Genomic DNA, 15,998 nt, shown 5'->3' on the forward strand with positions numbered 1-15,998 from the left:
GATAACTTACACTCCTTCAATCTTGCCTAATTGGTTGATCAAGCCACTCACATTGCAGGCCACACATTAGACAGCATATTTTGTAATAATAAAGAGTTAAAAGTCAAATCTATTGTATCACTGACGTGGACCGATCATAAAGCCATAGTGTTTACACTAAAAACTTTCAAAAAACAGACACTTCAGGTTAAGAACACTCAGCATTGAATCAAAATTAAAGCCTGGAAAAATATTGACATTTCATTGAGCCTTTAGCTAACACACAGCCTACTGTAGATTTGGAACCGGATACAGCAGCTTCTAACTATAAGGACTGGATTAACACTGCAGTATCCTTAACTGTCCCCTCAAAAAATCCTAAATAAAAGTTGAAACAATCCCACTACCCCATGGTAATAAACAGAACTAAGACTTTTTAAGCAAAAGTGTAGGCCAAGAAAGAGCTTGGTGGGAAAACTACAGTTAGATAGAAAAAACTAAATCCAAACAGCTTTTATTGGTATATAAGCAGTTGATGGTAGAGAATAAATCTAAACATTTCACAGAAAAAATCAAAGCAGCCAATAACTCTGCTAGGCAGTTTTTTCATACCGTCAACATACTTGCCAGCTCAGATACTCTCAATACTCTTGTACCAGATCAGTCTATGTGGAACAAGATAGCAAATTTATTTCAAGAAATGATTCAAGAAATCTACTGTAAATGTACACCTATCTAGAACACTAAGGGGCATATTATGATGGCGGGCGGATCGCCACCGTCGGCCGGGCGGTGGCGATCTACCCGCCATCACAACCACATTTACCCCCTGCCATATTACCATGGCGGGAGGGCGGTACTGCGGCGGACGGAAAGTCTGTCCGCCACTTTTCCGCCAGTCGGCAATCATTTTGATTGCCATCCGGGCAGAAAAAACAATATGCTAAGGCACCGCCATCCATATTACGATGGCAGTGGGGGATATGCCTTTCCATGGCGTAGATTCCGCCATGGAAAGGCATGCAAAAAATCACTTTGGGGGCCTGTTGCGGGCCCCTGGGGGGAGGGGTGGGGTACTGCACTTAGGGGGTAGCTACGGTATCCCCGGACATTGTAATGCCCAAAGTGGCAGGCACCGCGCGGTGCCTGCCATGTTGTGCATCGCAATGCAAAACATGGGTTTTAAATATTGCGTACAGTGCTGTAGCCAGCAGCACTGTTTGCAATGTTAAACTACCAGGATGTGCCTACCAGTGTGGCGGGCGCATCCTAATACGGCGGGTGGCACCAGCACACCTATGGCGGACGGTCACAGCTCCCCAGGGATGGCAGGAGGACGAAAGTCTGCCCGCCATCCTAATAGCCCCTAAGAATTCAAATGATTGCCAGGATAACTTAATACATCCCAGGACACGCTACAGGAGTTCCTTTTGTTGACGGAGGATAGAGTTAAGTTGCTTATTGAATCTACAAAATCTGGCTCAATGTCGGACCCCTGTCCTCCAACTATTTTGCAATTAGCAACAAGTATAATTTCAGGCCACCTCACCATACACTAAAATTCAGTTATCCAAATATGAATCTTTCCAACTGATTTGAAGAAAGTGTCTATTCTTCACCAATTGAAAAAGTCCTCCGTGGACCCTAATGAGGTAATAAGCTACAGGCCCATCTCTCAGCTTCCGTTTGCAGCAATAATACTGGAAAAATGCTTAACTTTGGACTCTCATCATTTTTGGATATAAATGAAACCTTAGATGCTGCACCGTACGTTTTCAGGAAAACCACAGTACAGAGTCAGCACTAGCTGAGACTGTGAAAGAAATTAGAATGATCTTGGACAGTGGGGGGAAGAGGCGTTCATCTTATTTGATCTATCTGCCACTTTCTATACTGTCTCCCATACATTACTTACCAAATGGTTGGAAAACATAGGTGTTGATGGTGCAGCACGTAATCTGTTGACAACTTTCATTGCAGATAGAGAACAAATGGTTGCATTTGAAGACTTTACATCCACATTTTTTATGTGGTCTTGTGGGGTCCCTCAGGGATCTTCCCGGAGTCCGACCCTCTTTAATAAATATGAGGCACCCTTGACCACATTGATTAGATCATTTGGTTTCTCGACTGTATCATATGCCGATGAAAGGCTGTGAGAAGCTGGCCTGGCATATGCTGTCTCCTAGTTATAGGGACACCTTGCACCAGTCCAATTCAACCCTTATTGATGATAGGTTTAAGACAACCTTTAAAGAAAGCTATCCTAGTGGTAGCTGTGGAGAGCAGCCTTCAGGCTAAGTCTTGAAGGAGTGTTAAGCTTATTGTTTTACCATAATAACCTCTTGAATAACCAAATGAAAGAGTAGCCCACACAGGTATATATATAAAATATATGTATTTATTCTAGACAGAATCCCACAGTCTCTTTATGAAGCTGTGGCAAAGTTACAATATCAAACAAGCATTGATAGACACAATAAATAGCACTATTAACATTGGGCCACAGGGGGGGACCAAACCATATACTAAAAAAGTGGTATAAGAACCACGACAATTCTAAAGGCAATGCCTAGGGCATTCAGGATCGCTGGCCCCTTAAGAATCCACCCCAGGTTATGAGGAAGGGGACCCACGGGAGGCGCGTGCAGTGTAAGTAGCTGCTATCGGGAGCTCTATTACAGCCTATGGAGAATGTTGCGGTTGGAAATAAACAGTTTAAAAATACTTCTAGCAGGAGTACAAAGTTAAAACTTCAGACTTAAGCTTTTGAAGAGCCCACTACCACGAGAGTACCGAGGTACCACTGTTACCTTCCCCAGGGAAGTCGGGTGCATAGGTCGTTTCTGCTGTCGGGTCGCGGGCTGATTTTCAATGGGAAAATAGTCAAAAGTTCTGCTAGCCAAAAGCGTTGATGATGCCGTGAAGATCAAAGATGTGAAGATTGTAGAGAAGAACCTGAAAGCAGAGGGGACAGAGTCTGGGTCACGGCAAAGTGACTAGGAGGCTCAAAGCAAAGAGCCCTTTGATGTCGGGTGCTTCAGGTGGAAAGTGGTGTAGCTTGGATCTGCAGCCACGGGCTCCGGGAGGCTTCAAGGAAGGCTAGCTTCAGGAAGGCAACTGTCCCACGTTGGATGAGGGTTGCTGCGGTGTTAGTGTCCGGATTGGATCCACTAAGCCTTGGCAACCGCAACCCACAAAGAATAAACATATTGGCTACAGTGCAGACCCATGAGGTCTGGGAGAAGTCTCCTTCAAGGGGACTGTAGAGCAGGCCTGGAGCAACCAGGGGAACTCTTGATTGTAAAGGTAGACCTCTGCTAGGGCCCACAAGTCGAGAGACAAGGGACCGCGGGAGGCGGCAATTTGGAGTGCGTAAAAGGGCACCCACGGGCCATCGGAGAGGGCTAGGGTGCTGATCTTTAGCACAATTGCTGTAGAGCGGTTGGCTCATAAACGGGCCAAAGCACAACTTCCCCACTGGTCAGGGTCGTGTGCTACGCAAGAGGAAGTTGGAGTCCTGGGGTATTGGGGATCTCGGCACCCACGTGGTCCATGGTGCCCAAACTCGTTGAGCACACTCACTGGCCTCTTGGATGCGCTGGAAACCCACCTCAAGGTTTCTGGAAGTCGTCGAAGTTCGTGAGAGCAGTAGTTCCAACCGGGTCACTTGCAGTGTTTCAGGTGCCTGCCAAGCAGGGGGATAACTCCTTTATCCCAAGTGAGATTTCTTCTGTCAGCTGGGCAGCAGCAAGTTGAAGGTCAAGACTGTAAAGTTCAAGATTAATTTGAGGCTCTGGAGCCACGTTATTCACCTTTATCCCCAAGATTAGGGGAGTGTCCAGAGCAGCGTACACCAATGGTAGGTGAGGCGGGAAAGGGTGGCTACACCCTCTCCCCTTTGTGTGTTTCCCGCCTGGGTGAGGGGCAGGATGCCCCTGAACCGGTTCCAAGCGGTGTATGCAGAATGAGGCTTCTGCAGCTGCCTACGTGCAACTCTGAAAGGACTTTTGGTGCACCCACCCTGTTCCAATCCACATTATCCTGTCTGGGGAGATGCTAGCATCTCCCTGCCACAGGAGCCCTATTGTCCAGCTGTCGAGGCTGGGGTTTTCCCCAGCAACAGCCAGCCAGGGTCGCGTAGGTGGCGGGTAGTAGCCATTTTGTACTGCTTGTGCACTTTTAAATTGGTGTCTAAATTCTGCCGCTTTTCCCATATCGCCCCTCTGGCAGGGGGGAATCGTACCCTCATGCCCATGGCTGGACTGGGGGTATGTTTCCTACATGTTTGACACCAAACACGATATGGTTCTGTGTAGCCATTCTCAAGTTATCACGCTATTGCGATAGACATATAATGCGGTTAAGAGTATATGGTATGGCTACACTACAAACAACCCAGCAATGATTTTACAAGGGTTGCAGAGAGGCCCTACTCATGTAGGGGTCCCCCCTCACACATACCTCAGCACCCTGCCTTGTAGGATTACCAAGGCCTGCTATAGGGGTGACCTATGAGAGTATATGTGTTGTAATGGGGTGGGATATAGGGTACCTATATCCCTGTAAGGGGTGCTAGCACCACCTTACCCAGACTACAGTAGTGGTCTGGTGGTGTCAGTTTGTATGGCTGTCCCAGGGTGGCACAATAAGTGCTGCAGCCCTGGTAGGCCTACTGAGGGACCCATGCCCTGGGTACCTAGGGTACCATCTACAAGGGACTGTCAGGGCATCCTCAGCATCCAATTGGGTTGTACCTAAGGTACTCACATCGTTTAACAGAGGAAGCAGATAGGCTGGGGTCCTGGATAGCAGGATCCCAGCCAGACTAGTCAAAAAACACTCAAATACCAGGCAAAAAGTTGGGGGCAACCATTAGTCAGATTCCACCTTCCTACATAACCCCGCCCCCCCCAAACGAAAGGAGATAAGGCTAACCTTGTCCAGATAAGCCTTTATTTCCTGAGTGGCCATATAAGGAAGAACCTGCACTAGCATGGTTGCTCCCTGTCTCATGGTCCACTTGGGAAATCCTACCCCAAGGGGTTCTAGAGTTTCTCCAAAGTCTAGGGGAATTACCTGTATTGGTTTTTGGGTCAGAGGTGGGCTGGTGAGGTGTCTGAGTCTGGAAGTGAGGCCCTATTTGGGTTGGTCTCAACCTCCTCAGGTCACTGGTCACCATGGTAGCCGTTATGCCCATGACTGTGTCATATCTGGCCCTAAGGGTCAACCTCTGGCTACCTACAGCTGGGGGTTGGATCCCTTTGGTTGGAATAGTGGAGGGCACTGGAAGGTTTGGGGCAACTATGCCCCAGGTTTCCCTGTGGTCAACATCATCCATTTGAGGGGTACCTATACCTAGGGGTAAGGGGGATCCATCAGTTTGTAGAGGAATATTCACCTGGCTGAAACTACTCTGCTGGGTGTCCCTAATCTGCTGATGAGGGGGTTCCTCTGGACAGGGGCCCTTTAAGGGTCCACTGACCTCTTTGGCCTCTGCAGCCCTGGGCTGACTGAGGCAGGGTAGAGAGGGGCAGGATACCTGCTCCAGACTGGGTACCACCTTGGAAGGATCCCCTGCCATCAGAGAGGTGGGCAGGCCAGGCCTGTCCACTTCTGGGGCAGTTACTTCACAAGGGGCAGGATCAATTCCCTGAGAAACTTGACCCTTACCTTTAGTCTGGTGGGGGAGGGCTGTTCCTCACCCCCTATGCTCTCTGTTTGGGTGGAGTGATCCATAGTTTCAGGCTTCACTCCCTTGATTTCTTCCTGGGGTGGAGGTGAGGCCCTCAGGGTCTCATCCACTCTCTCAGGGATTCCTACCATTTTCAAATGGGCCTTGTGGTCAACCTCAGCCCAGGCTGAGATTTCCAGATCATTCCCCAGTAGACAATCTACAGGCAAGGTGGGGGACACCGCCACTCTCTTTGGGCCAGTGACCCCTCCCCAGCTGAGATTTACTACTGCCATGGGATGGTCTGTCCTAACTCCATCAACGTTGGTCACCTGGTAGCTAAAACCAGGTAAAAGCTGTTCTAGGGGCACTAGTCTCTTGGTCACCATGGTGACACTGGCCCCTGGGTCCTTGTAGGCCACAGCCTTCTGACCATTGATCATGTGCTCTTGTCTGTACCTGCCCAGGATACTGGGACTCATGGTAAAGTTGGCAAACCCCATGCCACCATCACAGACTAGAGTTGCTTGTGTAGGGGACCTGGTTAGGCCAGAGTCCACCTGAGTTCCCCAAGAAAACCCAACTAAGATTTGGGTGCACTCCCACCACCTGGGGGATTACTACTAGTAGCAACAGGAGGTATTGGAGCTGTAACTGGAGGAACATTATCTTTATTGCCCTTCTTTGGACAACTGGAGTCAGTTTTCCAGTGGCCAGGTTTCTGATACACATGGCAATATGGTTTCTTGTTAGAAGAGGAAGGATTTTGGGACCGACCCCCAGCACTGGGTTTTTGGGGCCCTTCAGGGGACTTTTCTGTTTTATTATCCCCACCTTTCTCTTTGGGCTTGGTAGAATCTTTCATCTGGTCACCACCTTGGTTCTTGGGCCTGATCCTGGTTCTGACCCATTTGTCTGCCTTCTTTCCCAATTCTTGGGGAGAGGTCAGATCAGAATCCACCAGGTGCTGGTGTAAGAGTTGTTTTTGACAATTATTAAGAATCTGCTCCCTCATTATGAGATTATACAATCCTTGATAAGTATTTACTTTACTGCCATTTAACCAACCTTCCAATGCCTTGGTAGCACAATCAACAAAGTCTACCCAATCTTGATCCTGTGCTTTTTGGGTGTCTCTGAACTTAAGTCTGTATTGATCAGTGGTTAAGCCAAACCCATCTATTAAATCATCTCTCAAGATATAGTAATCATCTGCATCCTCTTCTCTTACAGAGAGGAGCTTGTCTCTACCTTTGTCTGCAAAGGAGAGCCACAGGATTGCTGCCCACTGCTCTACTGGGACCCTTTGTACTTTACAGGCCCTCTCAAGAGCAGAGATCCATTTGTAGATATAATCCCCTGTCTTATAGGGGGGCACAATCTTGTGGAGGTTCCTATTGTCAGGGACTTTCTCTCTAACTCTAGGGGTTTCATTACTGCCACCAGGGGTCTCTAGACCCCACTTTGTTGAAGCTTTCTGAAGCTCCAGGGACTCCCTGTCTAATGCTAACTGTTCTCTCCTGAGCTGTAGCTTTGCCTGCTCAAACTGGAGCAGTCTGCATTTCCTCTCTTGGGAGGATTCTCTCCTCTGAGGAGAGGCAGAGGTCCTTTTGGATCTCCTAGAATGGCTGGACCCCACTGAGGGGGATCTGTTCCTTCTGGGATCCACCACTCTCCCTTTAGGGATGGAGGGAGTGCCTACTGGGCCATCACCTCCATGTTGTGAGTGGTCTGGTTCTTCCAGGTCATGATCTTCATCCTCTTCCTGGTCCTCATCAGAGTCCTCTCTTGGAGGGTCCTCTTCTGATGGATGCCCACCCAACCTGTCTACCCCACCAGACCCTAAAGTCTGCATAAAGTCTGCTATGAGCAGGATTTCCCTGAGACGTTGGGTATTGGCACCTTTGTTTGTCTTAAGTTTCCTAAGGGTGCACATCTCCCTAAGATCAGCAAAGTAGAGATGATCATACTTGTCGACTGGGACCCTTTGGGGTCCTTCCAGAGCCTTATGGGCACCTGAACCTAAAGACATTTCTAGTGTAGTGATAGTGGTGTATCTACCTACATTAAGTGTGGACTACTGAACCCTTTCTTGAGTTGTAGTCAAGGTGTGCTAAACCCTCTACACACAACTCCTAAGTTCAGTAGAACTTATTGTATTCTAAGCTTGAATTTATATGTACCTTTGGTACCTAGTGGCTTTCACTTTAGAAGTTCAATTTGTTATCTGGTAAAACAATGGCAAGCTTGAATCCAACCGCTGCACACCAATGTGAGAAGTTGGCCTGGCATATGCTGTCTCCTAGTTATAGGGACACCTTGCACCAGTCCAATTCGACCCTTATTGATGATAGGTTTAAGACAACCTTTAAAGAAAGCTATCCTAGTGGTAGCTGTGGAGAGCAGCCTTCAGGCTAAGTCTTGAAGGAGTGTTAAGCTTATTGTTTTACCATAATAACCTCTTGAATAACCAAATGAAAGAGTAGCCCACACAGGTATATATATAAAATATATGTATTTATTCTAGACAGAATCCCACAGTCTCTTTATGAAGCTGTGGCAAAGTTACAATATCAAACAAGCATTGATAGACACAATAAATAGCACTATTAACATTGGGCCCCAGGGGGGGACCAAACCATATACTAAAAAAGTGGTATAAGAACCACAACAATTCTACAGGCACTGCCTAGGGCATTCAGGATCGCTGGCCCCTTAAGAATCCACCCCAGGTTATGAGGAAGGGGACCCACGGGAGGTGCGTGCAGTGTAAGTAGCTGCTATCGGGATCTCTATTACAGCCTATGGAGAATGTCGCGGTTGGAAATAAACAGTTTAAAAATACTTCTAGCAGGAGTACAAAGTTAAAACTTCAGACTTAAGCTTTTGAAGAGCCCACTACCACGAGAGTACCGAGGTACCACTGTTACCTGCCCCAGGGAAGCCGGGTGCATAGGTCGTTTCTGCTGTCGGGTCGCGGGCTGATTTTCAATGGGAAAATAGTCAAAAGTTCTGCTAGACAAAACCGTTGATGATGCCGTGAAGATCAAAGATGTGAAGCTTGTAGAGAAGAACCTGAAAGCAGAGGGGACAGAGTCTGGGTCACGGCAAAGTGACCAGGAGGCTCACAGCAAAGAGCCCTTCGATGTCGGGTGCTTCAGGTGGAAAGTGGTGTAGCTTGGATCTGCAGCCACTGGCTCCGGGAGGCTTCAAGGAAGGCCAGCTTCAGGAGGGCGACTGTCCCACGTTGGATGAGGGTCGCTGCGGTGTTAGTGTCCGGATTGGATCCACTAAGCCTTGGCAACCGCAACCCACAAAGAATAAACAAATCGGCTACAGTGCAGACCCACGAGGTCTGGGAGAGGTCTCCTTCAAGGAGACTATAGAGCAGGCCTGGAGCAACCAGGGGAACTCTTGATTGTAAAGGTAGACCTCCGCTAGGGCCCACAAGTCGAGAGACAAGGGACCGCGGGAAGTGGCAATTTGGAGTGCGTAAAAGGGCACCCACGGGCCACCGGAGGGGGCTAGGGCACTGATCTTTGGCACAATTGCTGTAGAGTGATTGGCTCGTAAACAAGCCAAAGCACAACTTCCCCACTGGTCAGGGTCGTGTGCTACACAAGAGGTGGCCGGTGTCCTGGGGTATTGGGGATCTCAGCACACACGCGGTCCACGGTGCCCAAACTCGTTGAGCACACTCACTGGCCTCTTGGATGCACTGGAAACCCACCTCAAGGTTTCTGGAAGTCGTCAAAGTTTGTGAGAGCAGCGAAGTTCCAACTGGGTCACTTGCATTGTTTCAGGTGCCTGCCAAGCAGGGGGAAAACTCCTTTATCCCAAGGGAGATTTCTTCCGTCAGCTGGGCAGCAGCAAGTCGAAGGTCAAGACTGTAAAGTTCAAGATTAATCTGAGGTTCCGGGGCCACGTTATTCACCTTTATCCCCAAGATTAGGGGAGTGTCTAGAGTAGCGTCCACCAATGGTAGGTGAGGCGGGAAAGGGTGGCTACACCCTCTCCCCTTTGTGTGTTTCCCGCCTGGGCGAGGGGCAGGATGCCCCTGAACCAGTTCCAAGCGGTGTATGCAGAATGAGGCTTCTGCAGCTGCCTACGTGCAACTTTGAAAGGACTTTTGTTGCACCCACCCTGTTCCAATCCACATTATCCTGTCTGGGGAGATGCTAGCACCTCCCTGCCACAGGAGCCCTATTGTCCAGCTGGCGAGGCTGGGGTTTTCCCCAGCAACAGCCAGCCAGGGTCGCGTAGGTGGCGGGTAGTAGCCATTTTGTACTGCTTGTGCACTTTTAAATTGGTGTCTAAATTCTGCCGCTTTTCCCATATCGCCCCTCTAGCAGGGGGGAATCGTACCCTCATGCCCATGGCTGGACTGGGGGTATGATTCCTACATGTTTGACACCAAACACGATATGGTTCTGTGTAGCCATTCTCAAGTTATCACACTATCGCGATAGACTTATAATGCGGTTAAGAGTATATGGTATGGCTACACTACAAAGAACCCAGCAATGATTTTACGAGGGTTGCAGAGAGGCCACACTCATGTAGGGGTCCCCCCTCACACATACCTCAGCACACTGCCTTGTAGGATTACCAAGGCCTGCTATAGGGGTGACCTATGAGAGTATATGTGTTGTAATGGGGTGGGATATAGGGTACCTATATCCCTGTAAGGGGTGCTAGCACCACCTTACCCAGACTACAGTAGTGTCAGTTTGTATGGCTGTCCCAGGGTGGCACAATAAGTGCTGCAGCCCTGGTAGGCCTACTGAGGGACCCATGCCCTGGGTACCTAGGGTACCATCTACAAGGGACTGTCAGGGCATCCTCAGCATCCAATTGGGTTGTACCTAAGGTACTCACATCGTTTAACAGAGGAAGCAGATAGGCTGGGGTCCTGGATAGCCGGATCCCAGCCAGACTAGTCAAAAACCACTCAAATACCAGGCAAAAAGTTGGGGGCAACCATTAGTCAGATTCCACCTTCCTACATAACCCCCCCCCCCCCCCAAACGAAAGGAGATAAGGCTAACCTTGTCCAGATAAGCCTTTATTTCCTGAGTGGCCATATAAGGAAGAACCTGCACTAGCATGGTTGCTCCCTGTCTCATGGTCCACTTGCTAAATCCTACCCCAAGGGGATCTAGAGTTTCTCCAAAGTCTAGGGGAATTACCTGTATTGGTTTTTGGGTCAGAGGTGGGCTGGTGGGGTGTCTGAGTCTGGAAGTGAGGCCCTATTTGGGTTGGTCTCAACCTCCTCAGGTCACTGGTCACCATGGTAGCCTTTCTGCCCATGACTGTGTCATATCTGGCCCTAAGGATCAACCTCTGGCTGCCTACAGCTGGGGGTTGGATCCCTTTGGTTGGAATAGTGGAGGGCAAAATGTTGGGGGCAACCATTAGTCAAATTCCACCTTCCTACAAAGGAAGATTGCAGTTTCAATGTGGGAGATCCATTAGAGGTTTCAGAACATGTATGCATGAAGTTGTGAGCTAAATGGGAAATAACGATCTTAATTTAAACTCGGAAAAGACAGAGGTCCTACTGTTTGGCAAAGACACAACTTTCTGGAATCCTTCTTGGCGGCCTTTGGATCGAGGTCCCCTACCTTCTCTCATCTCTAAGGTGAGAAATCTAGGGATCATCTTTGACAATAAACTCACTTTCTCAGACCAGAAAATCAAACCACTTAAGCCTGTTTTCATCTTCTAAGAACATTGAAAAAGATACTGCAGATCATCCCATCTGATTTACAAAAAGTTGTAATCACCACCTTTGTGCTCTCTAAGAGAGATTACTGCAATGCCCTTTTCATAGGCATCTAAAAAAGACACTTGAGTGGACTACAGGCACTCCAGAATGCTGGCACTCATTCGCTGATGAAAATTGTAAAATGCTTATCATTTTCTCAAACCATCAAGCAGCTTCATTGGCTTTCAGTTGAGAAAAGAGTGGCTTTTAAAGTGCTCTGTTTGGCCTACAAAGCGCTTCATGCTACAGGCCCACTCTATCTGAGAAACGTTTTTGTTGGTAAACTCCCAGAAGACTCCTTTGCCCCAGCTGTACTAAATCAATGGCAAGACGAAAAGTTAAGAGAGCTGCTTCAGAGGAAGAAATCTTTCCGATGTCACAATAAAATTGTAGAACCCGCTTCTCTTATACCTTAATATATTCTCCACAGTCATGCAGATTAGGAAACAACTTAAAACATAACTCTTTTCACAAAACCTGGCTTTTTAATACCACCACTTCTACATATAGATCTGTGTTTGTATTTGGGATGCCAGTGCCAAGATGCCTTAAGGCATTTGAGCATTTTATAAACATACCAATAAGCCAATGTTACCATGTTTAAAGTTCAGAGTGCATCCACATTAGCACTGGCTAGCAGTGGTAAAGTACTCAGAATCCTAAAGCCAGCAAAAATTAAGTCAGCAAAACAGGAGGCCAAAAGGAAACAAGCATTTGCAATGTAATAGGTCTCGCACATTTTAGAGCTAGAGCGGTTGACGTAATTGGTAATGCTTTATAAGTATGTGTTTTATTTTTTTGTGTAGTGTATGTATATGTTGTGTAGTAGAAATAAGCTAATTTTTTGTTTGTTAGTTCTGTATTTGTGTGTGATGTGGATTGTATTTGTGTAGTGTAATTATGTGGTATGTTGTTTATTGGTAAAGAATGATGGTGTTACTAGGTAGTGGTCGTTAAAGAAAGTATGAGTGCCTAAATTAAAGTGAGAGTGAACATAAGGAATGTGTAACTAGATCAAGTTTGTATTGTTGAGAGGTTCCAAGAAAACCTGGACGCAAGTACCCCTAGAAAAGAAAGTGATATTAAATGTACGTGGGTTGAACACCTGAGAGAGACAGTATTTCAAACAGATAATAGAGGGAGGCTGTTGATTGTACTTTAAAGAGAAAGAAAGCCTGCGATTTGTGTAAAAAGTTGATTGAAAGTGCTGTACTGAGCTGTGGAAAGGAATAATAGGCTGTAGATAGAGAGAGATAACTTGTGTTTTAGATAGAGAAAGCAGTAGAGAGAGAGAGACATATGTGTGTGTGTGTGTGAAAAGAAAGAAATAACCTGGGAGTGCAGTTTGTACCGAATGGAGATTGCAAAGAGAGTGTGTGTGTGTGTGTATGTGTGTGTGAGAACAGAGAGAAACAAAGAGATAAGTGTGTGTGTGAGAGAGTGCTTCAGGGTAAAGTAGAGTGATTCAGGGTAAAGTAGAGTGCTGCAGGGTAGAGTATAGTGGGGCAGGGTAGAGTGCAGTGGCATAGTGTAGAATGGAGTAAAGTGGCATAGCTATGATTGAAGTGGCATAGAGTGAGAGTAGAGTAGAGATTAGATTGGCAAAGAGTGCATTGGTTTTTAGTAAAGTAGCGTAGAGTGCAGTGGCGTAGAGTGCAGTGGAGCACAGTAGTCTGGTATAGAGTGGAGTGACGCAGAGTGATGTAGAGCTCAGTGGCGAAGAGTGCAGTGGAGCATAGTAGAGTAAAGTAAGGTAGAGTGCATTGGTATTGAGTAGAAAGGAGTGGTATAGCATATATAGGAGTGGAGTGGTGCAGAGAAGAGTGCAGTGATGCATAGTGGAGTGGGGCACAGTAGAGTGCAGTGGCATGGAGTGGGGCAGAGTGGATTGGACCAATGTGGCGTATGCATGATACGGTAGCATACTGCTCTTACAGATAACCCATTTTCAATTGAAATTACCTTTACATTTGCACTCACATAGTTTTAATAGTAAAACTATACAGAGGACAAACGATAATTTGTACAAATGTCATTACCCAATGTATTGATTTGTTGGTTAGCACAGTTTACAGACAATTCAATTTTGTTGTGCGCTTGAAAATAAAAAATAAATCTGTATTGCCTTCCTCAAGCATGATTGTCACTTAAATCCTCTCACTTTGATGTCAGAGATCGAAAAATAAACACCAAACTCCTCGGGAGGCACAGCCTGACAATTGACCTCTGTCTCTGAATGCCCAGCAAATATGACAATAACACGGTTTACAGGAAGCGGGTTCGTGGAAGAACACAGTAAATAAGACTTGGGCAATGGGGGGGACGAACTCGAGCTGGGGAGCCTAAAGCAAATAAAGCCAATGAACAGAAGCCCAAAAATGTGAGCTACAAACCACAAAGCCAATGTGTGGAGACCTGTAGAGCTATCACCATGGAATGGAATGTTGTCAGATCTAAAAGGGAATGTTGGAATTGGTAACTGAAAAAGCTGCTGAGCGTTGATCTGAGCTGGAGATGTCATGTTGAAAATAAAGCTTTTAATGAAGTATATGCTGTTCCTGGATGTTTATATTGGAGACGAGTTGAGGGAACTGTGCAGGGGGACAGTCCTGCGACATCTTCACCCCTGGATCAAGTACAAGGCAAGTTACCGGTGTAGTGTGGGGGTAATCTACACAATTAAGGAGCGTGATGTCTTCATCGGATCAATATCATTTAGCTGGGCTCTGTATGTCACACGTTCACTTTCAACATCTTTATATTACACCAAAATGTATATTTATTGAGCCCAACTGTGTACTGAAGGCACGTGCCTGCCTGTTGTTTGAATTTGGTCTTAAGCGGCATTAGCATGTGTGCCTGCCTATGTCCTGAATTTAAAGCCAAGCGGCATTAGCATAAGTGCCTGCCTGAAGTTGAAGATAGTGCCATCGCCGTGTATGTCTGCCTGTGGCTCAATTGGAAAATAACGCCATTGAAGTGTGTGCCTGCCTGTGGCATCAGCATGTCTGCTCGCAATCACAAAGGGAAGCCAACACCTGCGCGATGCCAGTATCTACGCGGCAGCATTAGCATGTGTGCCTGCCTATGTCCTGAATTTAAAGACAAGCAGCATTAGCGTAAGTGCCTGCCTCAAGTTGAAAATAACCGCCATTGAAGCATGTGCCTGCCTGCGGCATCAGCGTGTCTGCCTGCAACCACAAAAGAAAGCCGACACTGGCTTAATGCGCGTTGAGCTCAAACACCGCGAGCCGTACATGTGCACATGCCTGTCCGGGCGCACGTGTGAAGGAAAGCCGACACCGGTGCGATGCGCGTTGGGCTCAAACGCCGCAAGCCGTATATGTGCACATGCCTGTCCGGGCGCACGCGTGCACATCTCCTGTCCTCCTTCCGAAGCAAAACCCACAACAATAGATCTTGCCAAGGCGACAGCGCATGCGCTGCGTTGCTAGGCGAGGCCTAAAAAGTCGGGGGAAACCAAACCAAAGATGCCAGGTGTATCAGCCCTGTGCTCAATAACAACCTCATCTGTGGTGGTTGATACGCAAGGCTGTGTGGGATTTAAAAATCTAGGCTTGAACATTATTCTAAAGTGGTGAAGCAAATATCCTGGACTTGCAGCTTTTTGAGACCTTCAGCATTGCACTACCTAGTAAATTCACTGTACCTGTTAAAAGCATTTTGCAGGCGATGTCACACACTGATTTGAAACTCATTAGCCATGTGTTGGGTGCTGCAAAACAGCTGATAGTGCTTGCTTGGAAAAAGATGGTGCCACCCCATGTTGCCTTATAGTTCACGCACCTTTGACATGTTATGGCAATGGAGCAGCTGTCCCACAAACTGGCCTAGACTCGTACCAAAGTCTCACGCATTTGGCAACCGCTACTTAATTATTTCACTAGCTTGAACACACTTGTTTCACCCCACCAAAACTTAAAGCGTTGCTGCTCTTTGACTTGGCACCACTCCAGCTGCTGAGACCACAAAAGCCATGCTCAACATGTGCCGATGACCCCTCATCCTGAAGGAAACCCCTTGTACGCTACTCTGAGGCACTGTGGCAGTCCTGAGATACCTGCGTTTGTTTGTAATTATTGTTCTCCAGTTCCCTGGTTTATGACATGTCTTCTTGCCGGGGGCACCCCTGCATGAGGTGTCTTGCACCTGCATCGACTTACATTATACTGTGGCATCTGTCTATTATTGCATGCTGAATCATTGCTATGGATTGCTATCTATGACTGTGGAATAATATGTTTTTAGAACATGTAGTGGATTGTTTGTGAAAACCTTTAATGAACAGATTTTACGCAAAAAATAATTTTGCATGTCACTCAGGTCAGACAGCTTTTGAAAATGCAGCAAACCTCTGCATTGCCTGTGAAATGGCTGACATTATAATATAAGAGATTGAGATAAAAATACAGGGGGAAAATGGGATGTAGCAAGGTGATGGCTCTCACAGCAGGTGGCAATAATACTGGCTCCAAGCAGAAGCGTCCAAAAGAAGGGCCCAATCAAGTGTAAGATTTCTGCACCTGGCGGTCAATAGTCTTCCAAAAATAAAGGAAC

The sequence above is a fragment of the Triturus cristatus genome, chromosome 4_1 (assembly GCF_964204655.1).
Source record: "Triturus cristatus chromosome 4_1, aTriCri1.1, whole genome shotgun sequence".
NCBI classification, from domain to species: Eukaryota; Metazoa; Chordata; class Amphibia; order Caudata; family Salamandridae; genus Triturus; species Triturus cristatus.